General features: G+C 35.6%; 1 protein-coding gene across 8 annotated transcripts in view; it reads left to right on the top strand.

Annotated features, from left to right (window-relative positions):
* The window catches only part of Rabgap1l (RAB GTPase activating protein 1 like), a 592,157-nt gene that overhangs the window by 366 nt on the left and 577,167 nt on the right, over positions 1-14,624 (top strand). For 2 of the 8 annotated variants that reach the window (XM_048810004.1, XM_048809999.1), the window contains exon 1: positions 38-347. The exons of 4 other annotated variants lie outside the window; for them this stretch is intronic. The gene's annotated coding sequence lies outside the window, so the exon portion shown is untranslated. Of the gene's footprint in view, positions 1-37; positions 348-426; positions 670-14,624 lie in introns of those variants that run through there. 2 more of the 8 variants (XM_048810003.1, XM_048809998.1) reach the window with 2 other exon arrangements.

The following is a 14,624-nucleotide window of genomic DNA, read 5'->3' as shown; positions in this document are numbered from 1 at the left end:
GGTGGTGGCTTGGGCTGTCGGAGCCTCCAGCTGCGCGCTCCTGACACTGCCGCTGCCTGCGCTGCCGGCGTCTGCGCTGCGGCCGCTGTTGGGGTCGCAGTCCCAGCCTCCCCGCGTCCTAGGGGCGTGTGGTTAGGGCATTACCCATACTCAGGTTTCTGTTGGTGACCGCCTCTCTAGCTCGCTTTTCCCCTTCCTCGGCTGAGCACTTTGCCGGGCTCCTGTTAATGCTTGTGGTTTTTCAGTCTGGGATGGGCTGCGTCTTGGGCAGATCTCTACCTGCTAGGAATGCCCCGCTTCGAAGTTGACCGCCTGGACAACAAACACCCCAGCACTCCCTCGCCCAGGTCTTGAATGCTCACTATTTTGATAACTGAGTCAAAGTTTTTGAGACTAGGCTAGTACTTGCTTTGGTCGCCAACGGTGCAGGGCTGGGCGGTGCGTCAGCATGTGGAAAGGGGCCACTGGCCAGTGGGAGGTGGCAGGGAGCAAGGGGGCTGAACAGACAGTTTGTTTCGGATCTCAAGGCAGTGTGTTCAGGTGCTTTTGAATTCTTTCACCTTGAACTTCTCAGTTATCTTAGAAAATGTATCAGTATTTAGGCGGTCACTTGCAGAATTGATGGCTTCATGCAAATAAACTAAAATGTCTACTTCATTTACACTAATGGTAAGGAGAACTTTCGCTTGCTTGACAGATTTCAGTGCTTTTTGAAATCTGATTTCAAGGCCTGTATTTTTGGCACTGGTAGGGTTAGGGATATTAAATACATTTGAATTTTCTTTTGCATAAACGGAGGCAAATAGTTGCTTGTTACAATTCATAAAACATAATTTCATGGAAACCTTTTGACTTTTCTCATAGTAGTGTTTACATTTTTTGTCTCCTGCACTTTTGGAGAAAATCCAGTAGTTTTGACATCAGAAGATATGGACATGAAGTTTGTGGTCAAATTGGAAGTGGTTTTGGTGGAAAATATTGGTTCACAAGCTGCTAGCAAGCACAGAAAAACTGGCCTGTGATTCATTATCTCTGTAGAGCTTTCCATATGAAACTTAGGAGATTGCAAAGGAGAAAGACTAGATGAATTTAATGTATACACTATCAAATTGTATTAAATATTTACCTGTTTAGGAAGTTAGCCAAGACTTTGAATCAGACTGGTGTCTCTACTAAATCAGTTCAAGATGTGCTCTGATATTTTGTATTATTAAGTCATCTGGAGAGAAATAGATGTAATAGTGCAGGGCTTATTCTTGAATATTATATAGCATACATTGTACTCTAGAAAGCTTGAAACAAGGTAGTGGGTCCCAGTACTATTGTGGCAAATAGTAAACATTACAGACTAACCTAAAAAGTTATGACAATAAATGTATGAAGTTTATTATTATTTTTTTTGACCTGAGTTTTTTGATGGGCATTTCTGTATATTATAGTTATGATATAATTTTTGTTTCTTTGATAATTGTTTCATGATTTAGATCCTTTTCACGCTAGAGGTAATTTTTTTTGAATGACAGAATTTTACTGGGTATGTAAAACAGGAGTTTTCATGTATATCAGTTCACCAGTTCTGAATTTATGACTTCTAAAAACTTGTACTTAAGCCTTTTTTTTTCTTTGCCTTAACCCAGTCTTGAAATTGCTTAGTTACTATGTATTTATTTGAACTCTCAGATGATATGGCATTGAAGCTGAAAGTTCTAGGGCTGGGGATGTAGCTCAGTGGTAGAATGTGTGAGGCCCTGCGTTTAATCCCCAGCACCGCTATACAAAACAAAATAAAAAAGCTGAATGTCCTTTTATTCATTTTTTGGGAGTAGACAGAAGAAGAGATTCTGTTATGCCAAGTAAAAATATTATGTGTGGGAGATAGCCAAACTTGTAGATATTGACTTTGAAGAGAGAGTAGCTAAAGTAGCAAAAATTTCTTGTATTGAGGATGTAGAACTGGCATTGCTTTCTAGCCTACCATTCTCTTCAAATGGTATGGGGATGATTTTAGTGGAATTAATTAGTGGATGTTTGGAGATTGAAGTTGATACTGTAGCCTGTGTGATTCCCAGGCACACAGCTTTTTTTTTCTCATGTCTCACAAGTTTTAATGAGTTGCTACAAGTTTCTAACTCTTTAGGGCCTGAGGATCATCAGTAGCCCACGGCTATTCCCTTGGTGGTACTTCAAAGAAATCTCAGGGATTTCTTAAGGAGATAAGTCTTCTAAGCATTTTCCATGACAGTGAAAGCAAAGGACAGATTTGAGCCTGACAGTTTTTAAATAAAGTCTTAAAATTGAGATATGGAGAAAGACATTGCTTGAATTGATGCCTGGCTTTTCCTAATGGGGAATAATTTTGACTTTATAGTTCTTATTTGAATTGGACATAAGTATGTGGGCATCAGTGGGCCCTATAATAAGGAAGATTTATTGGAATTAAACAGAACTTGTATCTCAACATTCTCTTTTTTTATGCTTCATTACTTTTTATATTGCTCTTATTCAACAGACAGAATGCCATAATTGAGCATAGCAAGTTTATGCTCATACTGAATCTTTTGTGGAATCTTTTGGTAAATTTTTGGGATTTTTCCTAGGAAACTTCTGGGCATATATTCAGTTGATTTAGGATTAGATTTGGGTTAAGGTTATTAGTGTACTTGAAATTCTGAGCATTCTTGTTTTCTAAAGAGCCTTAAAAATGGAAAAGACATTTTTTTATAAATACTCATGAAAAATATGGTTATAGATTATGTTGTGATAGACATAGTACAGCCAAAAATATATTCAGGAAACTTCTTTGCTCCTTACCTGGTTCAGTAAGCTTCAATAAGAATTAAGAAAATAAAGTATTTTTTTTCAACAAAAGCTTGATTTTCCCAGAATAGCAAGTCTAACAAGTGTTTGCAGAGTTATTCTCCTTTTTTGCCTATTCTAAATTCAACAAATACTGTGTGGCTCTAGTGCATGGCAAAAACTTAATTCTGATAGGAGAGACTTAGTAATAAAGGTTCTATTGAAGAATGAAAGCTTGTCCCTGGGACTTTGGGAAACATCAGGTATGGAAAATTTACTTTTTTTTTTTTTTTTGCAGCACTGGTTTTCTCTATTCCAGGTTTCTCAGTTGGACCTAGCATGAACACAAATACCAGAATCACTTGGATGTTTGCTTTTATAGTACAGATTTTATTTTCCTTTCCCCCCAGCCCCTTCCTAAGTGAGCTATTGCTATAGTAGGAGTGTGTTGTGTCCTTTAGGTATATGGGGCTGAACAAAGTCTGAGAACTTGATCTTGGCTGATGATTTCTAAACCAAATTCTTACTCCCTGTCATTTATTTGCTTGCTGGTGATATCAAGAGACATGTGTTAGTCTCATTTTTGAAGGAAAATATCAACTGTGGTGAAGAGATAGTTAGTTGTGTAACCAAGAATAAGAATTATTGAATTATAGTACAGGTGGAGGAGATTAGGAGATTGTTTAGTTGGGCATTGTTAAACTATTTTGACTGTAACACACAGTAAGAACTACATTTTATATTGTGTTTCAGCATATGAGTTTGTGCGTGCACAGACGAATTTGAAAGAAAAGTTTGTTGAAATACTCCTTATCTTTTCAGGGCTGTATTGAGTTGGCTCACACTGGCTTGCAAGGGCAGTTATGCCTATCTCTTCCCACCTAGCTCCAAATTCAGTGATATGTTGTAGCTTGAAACTGGTCAGGGTGGGAGTATTTTACATCAGGGAAACTAGCAAATAGTATAGCTCTGACCCCCTACTTCCCCACATATTTGTTAAACATTTATAGCATATAACTGCCTGTATTTTGATATATTCTTTTTATTTCGTTTATAAAAAATACCACCAAATTAATTTTACACCCAACTAATGTGTAACAGTCTAGTTAAACAAACAAACTGGATCAGCCCACCCTTCTAACTTTGCAAATGAACATACTGACACCTGAAGTCCAAGGTCATATAACTAGTTATTAGCAAAGCTAGGGTTCCGGACTCCTGGAGTTGTTTCTAGCGAGTTTCTCTCCTTTTCTAACTCAAGCCATTCTTTTAATTCAACTGGAGTGCCTAGTATGTGCAAGACATTTTGTTAAGCTGTTTCAATAGAGATGAATAAGGTGTGGACCTTGCACCATGACCTTTATGCTTATGTGGGGGATTAAATATGGAAACAAAGATAATATGAGGCAGAAAGTTACTGGTGGTAAAGAGATAAAGATAAAGTACTGGAAGAATTTAGAGAGGAGTGAGTGATTACTGTTCATTGTAAGAATATGGAAGACTTGACATTTTTAACTATGTTTTGAAGAATGGGTAGGATTTGGACATGTGGAAATAGGACAACTAGTATGGAAAGAAAGGCCTTTCTAGGCCGGGGGCTGAGGAGATCAAAGCAGTAAGGTCATGGACAGTGAGTAGTGAAAGAGCTAGGCAAGGAGTCAGCTCCAGATGGTTAAGAGCCTAGAATGCCAATTTTCCTTTCTACTGTTAACTTCTCTTTCGTTTTTGTATCTGGAGTCATTTAGTACTTCTTAACATTAAACAGGCTTTATATGCTGTGCTTCTAATTAAAATATGACCTAGAAAGCACTTAAGCATCCTTAGAGTAAAAGTTCAAGGGAAAAATTATTAGAGAAATGTAAGAGAAACAACCTTCAGTTTACCAATCCAAAAAGTGTTGGAAAGGGATTTTTTAAAATTATTTTATTTTATTTTATTTTTTGTGAGGAGATAAACCAGTGGCTATGGCTGTTTATTTCTTTGCCCTGTAGACAGCATCAGATTGGTAGTAGCAAAGCAGGAAGCAGTTTTGAAAATGTTTTCAAAGGACCTTCTAAAATATTATTTCTAAATGACTGGATCTTAATTTTCAGAGACAGGTTTGGTTCAGGAAGGAAGGTAGTTTATACAAATTCACAGTTGAGCTGAGGAGCTTCAGAATTTTAGGGTAGAAGGCAGGGTGTTTTATACCATACCCAATTGTGAGGAATTCATGGATTATTCACCAAGAACTTCTTGGATATCAGTATTTATGTATTTGACTGCCTATATGAATGAGGATGTTTTGAAGTCCTAAATGGAGCTTGCCTTGTTCACACAGGGGAATTGGGTGGGTGGAAGTAAAGATAAATGACAGTAAGTTATATAAGTTATACTGAGGCACTGGTGGCACTAATCAAGCTTTTCTGCCTGCTGATTTACTATTTACTACTTCTAATTAAAATGATGCACAGTCGTTTTGAAGAAAACTTGCTTCTATTTGACCCATTAGTTCTGTAAAGGTAAAAGCTCTCTTAGAGTGTTGCCCAGGAAACAACACACAGAGACTGTTTAATCACTCATCACTGAAGTGTGTGGAAAATTTTGGAAATCTTGGTATTGAAGTTGCTAAAGTAAATAACCCCTTGGTAGAAAGCAGAGTTTTGGGGATGATTTATTTTAGAGTCTTGGTTCTAAAATAGATATGAATTACACCATTGCTATACTGTTTTCTTCGTTTTTTTTTTTAAAGCTTCTAATATGTTAACTATATTGTCATGTCATTTTAGGTTTCAGTAGTTTTTAAAAAATGTTTTTAGTTGTAGATGGACACAAAGCCTTGATTTTATTTATTTATTTTTATGTGATGCCAAGGATCAAATCCACTGCCTCACCTGTGTTAGGCAAGTGCTCTACCACTAAGCTACAACCCCAGTCCAGGTTTCAGTAGTTTTGTATGAAATGTTCTGCAAGACAGTGCACCCCAAGTATCACAATAAGAGTTCAGATGCAGCATACCCTAGTTACCTCTCATAAGTTGAATTAAGTAGCTAAATAAAATTACTACAGTTTTTTTTTTTGTTTTTCTTCTTTTTTGAGACATTAGGTTTCACAAATTAAGGTTATTAGAATCTAAATTTTCTACCTCTGTTTTTTTTTTTTTGGTACAAAGAATGATTGTTGTTAGTGTTCTTGATTAAATTTATCATTTTTAGTGATAGTTGTGTACATGTTTATATGAGTGTGTATATCTGTACACATAACATTAGTCCTTGGAATTTTTGGTGAAAATATAGCACAGTTGGCAAACAACCAGAAACAAGTGGTCTGACTTTTTGAAGACTGTCCTGTGGAAATGTTCACAAATATGAAAATAATGCAAACCCAAAGGGAGTTTTTGTATGCCAGATTTCCAGGAAAGAAGCACATTTTAAAAAGTCAAGGATAGAATTTATTCATGTATTAGGGAAGAATTTCTTAACCAAATTTGCTGTACCCCACACATATTCCATATTCTGCCCTCAAACCAGATTTCTTATATAGGGGATGCAAATGACAAACACTATTTTTAGAAAAAAATGCAAACTTGTGGTTTTTAGTTTTAAGGTTTAAGAGACATATGTACAAGCCTAGTTTTTGGTAAACCCCGTAGATATTTATTCTGAACTTCAAGATGTATCTGTCATTTTGAGGCCCTCTGTTAAGAACATTATATACAGCAATTCTGGAAGCCAAGGCAGGAGGATTGAGAATTCAGAGCCAGCCCCAGAAACTTAGTGAGGCCTTAAGCAATTTAGCAAGACCCTTTCTCAAAATAATAAAAAAAAGGCTGGGGAGGTGGTACTCCTGAGTTCAATACCCAGTACCAAAACCAAACAAACAAGAACATTGTATAAAATGTCAAATTGTCTTTAGAAGGATCATTAGGTATTTTTAAAAATAGTTTATTTGTCTGTAAATTAATCTTGGTTTGACATTTTGTATAGATTACACTGAAAAGTCAACTGTTGGAGGGAGCCTATACCTGTGCTAACACACAGTATGACTTGTGAGTTCTTCTAGAGTAATATTTTTATTCAGTAGCCATTTGCACGAGACCTCATTCATCATTGTATTTCCCCAAAGGTCTTCTCTCTTTATTCTTTCATTTTAAATCATTGTCTTTTATTTACCCTGCTGTCAGTGATCATGTTTAGACTAATGTTTTTATTTGCTTTTGCCTCAGACTTTCTGTGCAAAGGTCTGTTACCAACTTGCATTATCAAGTTGTAGTGAATGGTAATTAAGTCAGTTTTTTTTAATCCTCTACCTTTCCCTCCCTCGGTATTCTAGAACCTAATACTCGCTCATCCTTTGAATTTAATGGGAAAATGGAATTAAATATTATTATTCAAATCCTTGAACCACCTATTTGCCAATACTAGTGAAACTACAAAAATTTTTCACAAGAGTTATGAAGCTTAATTTTTTACTGAATCTAGCCCTAAGTTTTATAAATTCTGACATGCATTTCAAGTTTCTCATCAACATTGTCAATGATTTTGGTAGACCTAACAGATTTCTTCTGTTGCACCTTGTATCACAAACAATAGATTAGCCATCTCTATCATATGAAGATATCAGATAAAGAATTAAACAAAATTTTTATTTTTATTTTTTAGTTGTCGATGGACCTTTATTTTTTTTTTTTTTATTTATATGTGGTGCTGTGCCTTACACATGCTAGGCAAGTGCTCTGTCACTGAGCCATAACCCCAGCCCCCAGATAAAGAATTTTAAAGATAATCTGCTAATAGGTTAGAGAAAACTAGTTTATCTGATTGAGAATAAATTTTATTTTATGCTAACTTTAACATTATTAGGTTTTACTGAGACTTTTTTTCTTAGAAAACTTCAGCAATTTTTCAACTTCTTAGAATTTCAGTTAGAAATGGAAGAAAATAGTAGTTTTAGAAATTATTATTGGTTGCCCAATTGGAGCAGTGAGCTGTGCAGAGAAAAATAGTCTTTAAGATGAAAATAGCTAAAAATATTTTTGATTTTATGAAAAACAATGCGGGTAGCACACAGGACAGTTCTTGATCTAGTGCTGCTGTGAGATTCAGAGAGGATAAGTGATTTGGCTAGTTTTTTCCCCACTCTTTGCAGATAATAAGCTAATATTAATTGAGTGTATGGATTAGTTATTACATAAGACAAATACATTAGCTGGTTAATCTTCACAGTAAGTGTATGGGGTATGAACTATTTTAATATCATTCCTAGTTTGCAGGTGAGGAAACAGAAATTTAGCAATCTGTCTAAGGTCATATAGTTTGTAAGAAGTGTCTTTTGCTCCTAAATCTGTCTCGTAGTAACTCTGAACAACTTATTCTGTATTAATTATCGTTAAATAGGAATGATATTACTTGCTTTCTATATTTCATGGGATCATTATGAGAATCAAAAAAGGCAGTATCAATCCCAGTGGCTCCAAAGTCTGAGGCAGGAGGATCTCGAGTTCAAAGCCAGCCTTAACAACTTAGCGAGGCCCTAAGCAACTCAGGGAGACCCTGTCTCTAAATAAAATACAAAATAGGGCTGGGGCACAAAACTCAAGTGGTTCACAGACCTAGGAATTAGACCAGAGACCCTGCACCTAATAGAAGAAAAAGTAGGCCCAAATCTTCATCTTGTTGGATTAGGCCCTGACTTCCTTAACAAGATTCCTAAAGCACAAGAAGTAAAATTAAGAATCAATAAGTGGGATGGATTCAAATTAAAAAGTGTCTCCTTAGCAAAAGAAACAATGATGTGAAGAGAGAGCCTACAAAGTGGGAGGAGATCTTTACCACATGTACATCAGATAGAGCACTTGTCTCCAGGATGTATAAAGAACTGAAAAAACTTAACACCAAAAGAACAAACAACCCAATCAATAAATGGGCTAAGGAACTAAATAGACACTTCTCAGAAGAATATATATAATAGATCAACAAATATATGAAAAAATGTTCAACGTCTCTAGTAATTAGAGAAATGCAAATCAAAACTACTCTAATATTTAATCTCACTCCAGTCAGAATGGCAGTTATCAAGAATACAAGCAAAAAGAAGTGTTGATGAAGATGTAGGGGAAAAGGTACATACACTGTTGGTACTGCGAACTGGTGCAGCTGCTTTGGAAAGCAGTATGGAAATACCTCAGAAAACTTGGAATGGCACCACCATTTGACCCAGCCATCTCACTTCTTGGTCTATACCCAAAGGTCTTAACATCAGCATACTATAGTGACACAACCACATCAATGTTTATAGCAGCACAATTCACAATAGCTAAACTATGGAAGCAACCTAGATGCCCTTCAACTGATGAATGGATAAAGAAACTGTGGTATAAATACACAATGGAATATTACTCAACATTAAAAGAGAATGAAATTATGGCATTTGTAGCTAAATGGATGGAGTTGGAGAATATAATTTTGAGCAAAGTAAGCCAATCCCCAAAAACCAAAGGCCAAAGAATGTTTTCTCTGATTAGTGGATGCTAATCCATAATGAGAGGGATTGTCATGGGAGAGTGGAGGAACTTTGTATTGGGCAAAGGGGAGGGTGGAGAGGGGAAGGTGCATGGGAGCAGGAAAGATGGTGGAATTAAATGGACATCATTACCCTAGGTACATATATGATTGTTCGAATGGTGTGACTCTACATTGTGTACAACAGATAATTGAAATGTTTGCTCTATTTGTATACAAAGAATTGAAATGCATTCTGCTCTCATGTATAACTAAGTAGAACAACTAAAAAAATTGAAAAAAAAAAATAAAGCTGATGATATGGTTCAGTGGTTGAGTGCCCCTGAGTTTAATCCCTGGTACCCCCTGCCTTCTCCCACCCCCACCAAAAAAAGTCTTATTGCTGGGTATGTTGGCACATGCCTGTAATCCCTAGCGATTTGGGAGGCTGAGGCACGAGGATTGCAAGTTTGAGGCCAACGTGGATGACTTGGTGAGAACCTGTCTCAAAAAAAAAAAAAAGGCTGGGGTATAGCTCAGTGGTCAAGCACCCTGCGTCCATCCTCACTCTCATGCACACACAAACAGTAATATTTACAAAATAATATAAAATGGTAATATTTACAAAAGAGTATAAAACCATTCTTTGCTGTATTCATTTTATTGGATGATATTTAAGAAGTCAAAGAAATCTTTAAAATTTTGCACATATATTAGTTTGTGATTAGTAATTAGTAATGCCATAATATAAACTAAAAAATGAATATTTAAAAGACTACTTTTTTAACAGCTAAATAATCAACTTTATTTTTTTTTCAAAAATTTTTGTGACTCTTCTAGACCCTTTGCATTTCCATATAAATTTTAGAAGTATCTTGTCCTTAAAAGACTATTATCTGGGGCTGAGGTTGTGGCTTAGCGGTAGAGTGCTTGCCTACCATGTGCAGGGCCCTGGGTTCAATCCTCAGCACCATATATAAATAAATAAAATAAAGATATTGTGTCCAACTACAACTAAAAAAATAAATATTAAAAAAGACTATTATCTGTAATGTAAAAGATATACTTTGTTCATGTAAAGGATGAGTGAGTAAAAGGGAGTAGAAGGCAGAAGTGTAGGGGTGTATTGAATAAAAAGTGGTTTAGTTAATCTCTAGCATCCTGAATTCTTCCGTTTTTGCAATGAGAAGTATATGTGAATGACATTAGGAGACTTTAAGATCCTTCCAATGTCAAGAACTTAAGAGTCTTTATAAGGAATGACTTCTTTTGTGATATCCTCACACTAGCTAGAAACACCCTAATATCTTTTTTGTTTTAGTTTAGGTCATCAACCACCATTCTTTTTTCTTTTTCTTTTTGTATATATGTAATTTTATAACATGATATTTTAATATGCATGTGCATAGTGAAATGGTTACTATAGCTAATTAATTAGACTCTCACCTTTCATAGTTATTATTTTTTGGCAAGAGCATCTAAAATCTACTCTTAGAAAAATTTCAATAATATATTTGTATATTATTGAAATATATTTCAATATATTTACTGTTTTTAGTTATAGTCTTCATGTTGTATAGTGGGTCTCTAGACTTACTCATCCTTGTAATTGCAAGTTTATACCTTTGACCTACTTCTGCCCATTTCTTTCCCCTCCATGTCTGTTTGTTTAACTTTTTAAAGATTCCACATATGAGGGAGATCATGCAGTATTTTTTTCTGACTTATTTAATTTACCATAAATGTCTTCTAGGTTCATCCCAAAATGTCTTCTAGGTTTATCCCAAATGGCAGCATCTCCATCTTCCTCCTCCTCTTTTTTTGACTTTATTTTTAGACAACCTCCATGACGTGTATATTTTCCTTTCTTTAAAACAGTCTCCACGCTAAGTAAATCAAGGTAAAAAATAATGAACACCTCAAGATGGCATTACTCCTGCCTTAAGTTTTGGTGTTGTGTGGCTTGATAAGCAGTAGCCTTTATTGTTATATAGCATAGCCAGTTGTGATGACAGGTGATAGATTCAAAGTAATTAATTGCCCAATATGTTAACATTTTCCCTTTCTAAACCATCCTTAAAGAAGATCATCCAGCAGAGCAACCATGCTGTTTAGATTCATGTTATTACCAATAAAGAACTGCTAGTTTTTGAAATTATCAGATATATACATGATTTGTTCTGCAACCACTGTTGTAAAGGGTTTGCCCTTTGTGGTCTCTGTTCTTCAAGTTTGATTGGTTTAATGTAGTCTTTGATGTACTTTTTATAGGCTTCTTCTGTGAAGTTGGTTTCCTGCAAGCGGGTGGTTCACGACAATGTCAACACCAGCAGTTACCCTCAGGGCCTTCAGCAGAGGCTTTTCTACCACTGAGAGTGTCATCAATGTTACAGTCTTCTTGTCTATCTATCACCTTCCCCTCCATCTCCAGGCACAACTAATTTTTGATCTTCTGGATTTTGTAAATGTCAAAGATCACCTTATTGTGTCTGATGAGGTCTGGGTAGATAATCATGTTGGCAGTGGAGGGACACAGCAGCAGCACTAGTTTGGCAGAATTTCCAGGGCTTGAAGCTAGCTGGTGCAGATAGTGGGGTGCTGGGAGGTATGGGGTGGCATGTGGTATGGGTAACTAAAGGAAAGGCCTCCTTTTTAAAGGCTAATTTGTATTCCTTTGTGTATGCTTGTGTGTACACCAAAATTTTTGTCCACTTTTATCTGCTTTATTTTAGTTTTATCTGTTGATCAACAGTTTAGGTTTTTTCCACATTAGGTTATTGTCAATAATGCTTCAGTGAACATGTGAATGAATTTATCTCTATGATGTTCTGTTCTGTAATCAATAAGTAATCTGTGGGACAATACTCGACTCTAATTACCATATAGCTTTGATAATGATTTTTTTTTTGGGTAATGGGGCTATTGGAATGTTATCAGTAAAGATAGATAAGAGTAGGGAAAGAATAGTGAACATTTGTCATTTTTTTGTCTTCCAGAATTTGAACCTCTCTCCTGCATTTGGGAAATTTTACCAATTATTAGGCACAGGCTTCTTTTCTCTGGAGAAGCAGAAATTGTATTCCTGGCTCCCTTTTCATCTAGAGCATGAGAATACACCTTGGTTCCATCAGTCAAGTATACCTCCAGTTTGGACTGGAAGCTAGTAATATGAAGAAAATGGAACTGTACAAAATCCGTTCTAGTGATGGGTGGTAGTAGTAGCTCACAATATCATTTTGTTTCAAAAGCAACAGACAGTGGTGTTACACGTGGCATCATGGTTATTGATGGTGTGATGGTGTAAGCCCTGGCATCTGTGCCCAGCAGTAGCAGAGGTGTCATCACTGGGCAGGGACAAGCATATCCTTGGTTGTGTGACCTTTATAATTCTGTTTCCTTGCTTTCCTATAGATACCTTTTTAATAGTCTCTTTTTCTACATATAGTTTATGTATATGTAGCTATACTTTGCTTTTCTAAATAACAACTCTGATTGAGGAAAACACTTTGGAGGGATAATTTAGATCAGAAGTTGAACCCATTGCCTTCTAAGAACCCATTTGACTCTGTGGTTACATTTTTCTACCCATTCTTAGTTTTAAAAAGTTATTTCATATTCTTGTTTCTTGTTCTTCAAGATATAGTTTGTTATTGTTTATAAATGTTTATTTTTCAAGTATTCATTTTATGCCCACTGTATGTTGAGTTGAAGATACAGTGACTAATTTGTCTTCAAGGAACATAAATTACATAGAGAAAATTTTGACAAAAGTTCAGTTAAAGTACATTGGCAAATCAAATAGGAAATAATGTGCAGATGGGAGAGGCTGGACACAAGGAATGAAATAGATGTTGAGCTGAGTTTTGGAGGGTTGGTAGATCTGAGTGTGGCCATATGAGGAAGGAAGGGTACTTTATATAAAAGGTATAGCATGACCAAAAAAGTAAGCTGTTGGATGTGTATACAGGGATGCTTACCCTATCAGTAGTTAAGACTGATAACTTAATATCTTATTTATTCATTTTAAAATAATAAACCCATGACATTTAATATAGTCATTTTTAATTTTAAAAAGTTACCTCAAATTAAACAGCTTAGTGATATGATAATGTTACTTTATATTTTGCAATTATCTTTGATATCTAGTTTAATAAGAAGATAATTTCTCATATCTGCTACTGTGTTCATCCCACTGTGGTATGTCTTTTGTGTGGAAGTATGTAAAAAAGAAACTGGCCTTATATGTAGTCCAAAGAGAGTTTTAACAGCCTTTTAGATGCTGTTGATATTTTCACCAGAATTCTAAAATTGGAAGTTTGTTAATGGTTAATTGTGTTGTGGAATTTGACATATTAATGAATGTTTTGTGCCATGTTACAGTTAAAATCCATAGATTTGTCTTGTAATAGATCTTTTTTTGTATGTATGATTTTGTAACATTGGTCAGTAGGAAAACATTGCTTCACTGAGTTATATAGATCCTCATAATGTTAACATATTTACTTATACCATTACAGAAGGTCACATTGGTTAATATTACCATTGATTTCATCAAAAAAGTCTTTAAGTAGTGGGAAGCTGTTAAGCTAATTTTTGTGTGAAATTTAGATCATTGTGGCAAGTGATATAAAAAAGCAAAGAGAGAGCCACGGTATCTTTTAAAACCTGGTCTCCAAAATTACATCATCACTTCCTCCACATTCTGTTCTTTAAAAGTAAGTCACTAAACCAACCCACATTCAAGGGGAGGAACATTATACTGCACTCCACTTTTCTAAGCAAGTTATATCAAAAGAATTTGTGGACTTATTAAACTACCAGAGTGCTTTATAAAGCTCTGCAGTGTTGATCCCCTGTGCTCTCCTCACGATTTATTTAGCTTAGATTCCCAGACTAAGATGTACTTCTCTTCATTTATTTATTCAGTTTTTGGTAGCCAAGAATAATTAGCTTTTATTTTTTGCACTTGAATGCTAAAAATGCCTACTTTAAGAAGATGCTCATCATTCCACAGCTCATTCAAACAGGTTTCCAAAAGGATCATTTTTGCTAATACAGTGTTTAGGAGAATTCTGATTGCTTCATATTCTCAATAACACTTGATATTGAAATCATTCCAGTGTTAATGAATCCCATTAAAAAATAATTGAAGCTGTGCCCAGTGGTGCACTCCTGCAATCCCAGTGTCTCTGGAGGCTGAGGCAGGAGGATTGTAAGTTCAAAGCTAGCCTCAGAAATATAGCAAGACCCTTTCTCAATATAAGAAATAAATAGGGTTGGGGATGTAACTCAGTGATTAAGTGCCCTGGGTTCAAACCCAAGTACCAAAAAAAAAAAAAAAAAAAAAAA

This window comes from Marmota marmota, unplaced genomic scaffold (assembly GCF_001458135.2).
Source record: "Marmota marmota marmota unplaced genomic scaffold, marMar, whole genome shotgun sequence".
Classification (NCBI taxonomy): Eukaryota; Metazoa; Chordata; class Mammalia; order Rodentia; family Sciuridae; genus Marmota; species Marmota marmota.
The sequence above is the reverse complement of the archived record's forward strand: the minus strand, read 5'-3'. Positions and strand labels throughout refer to the sequence as shown.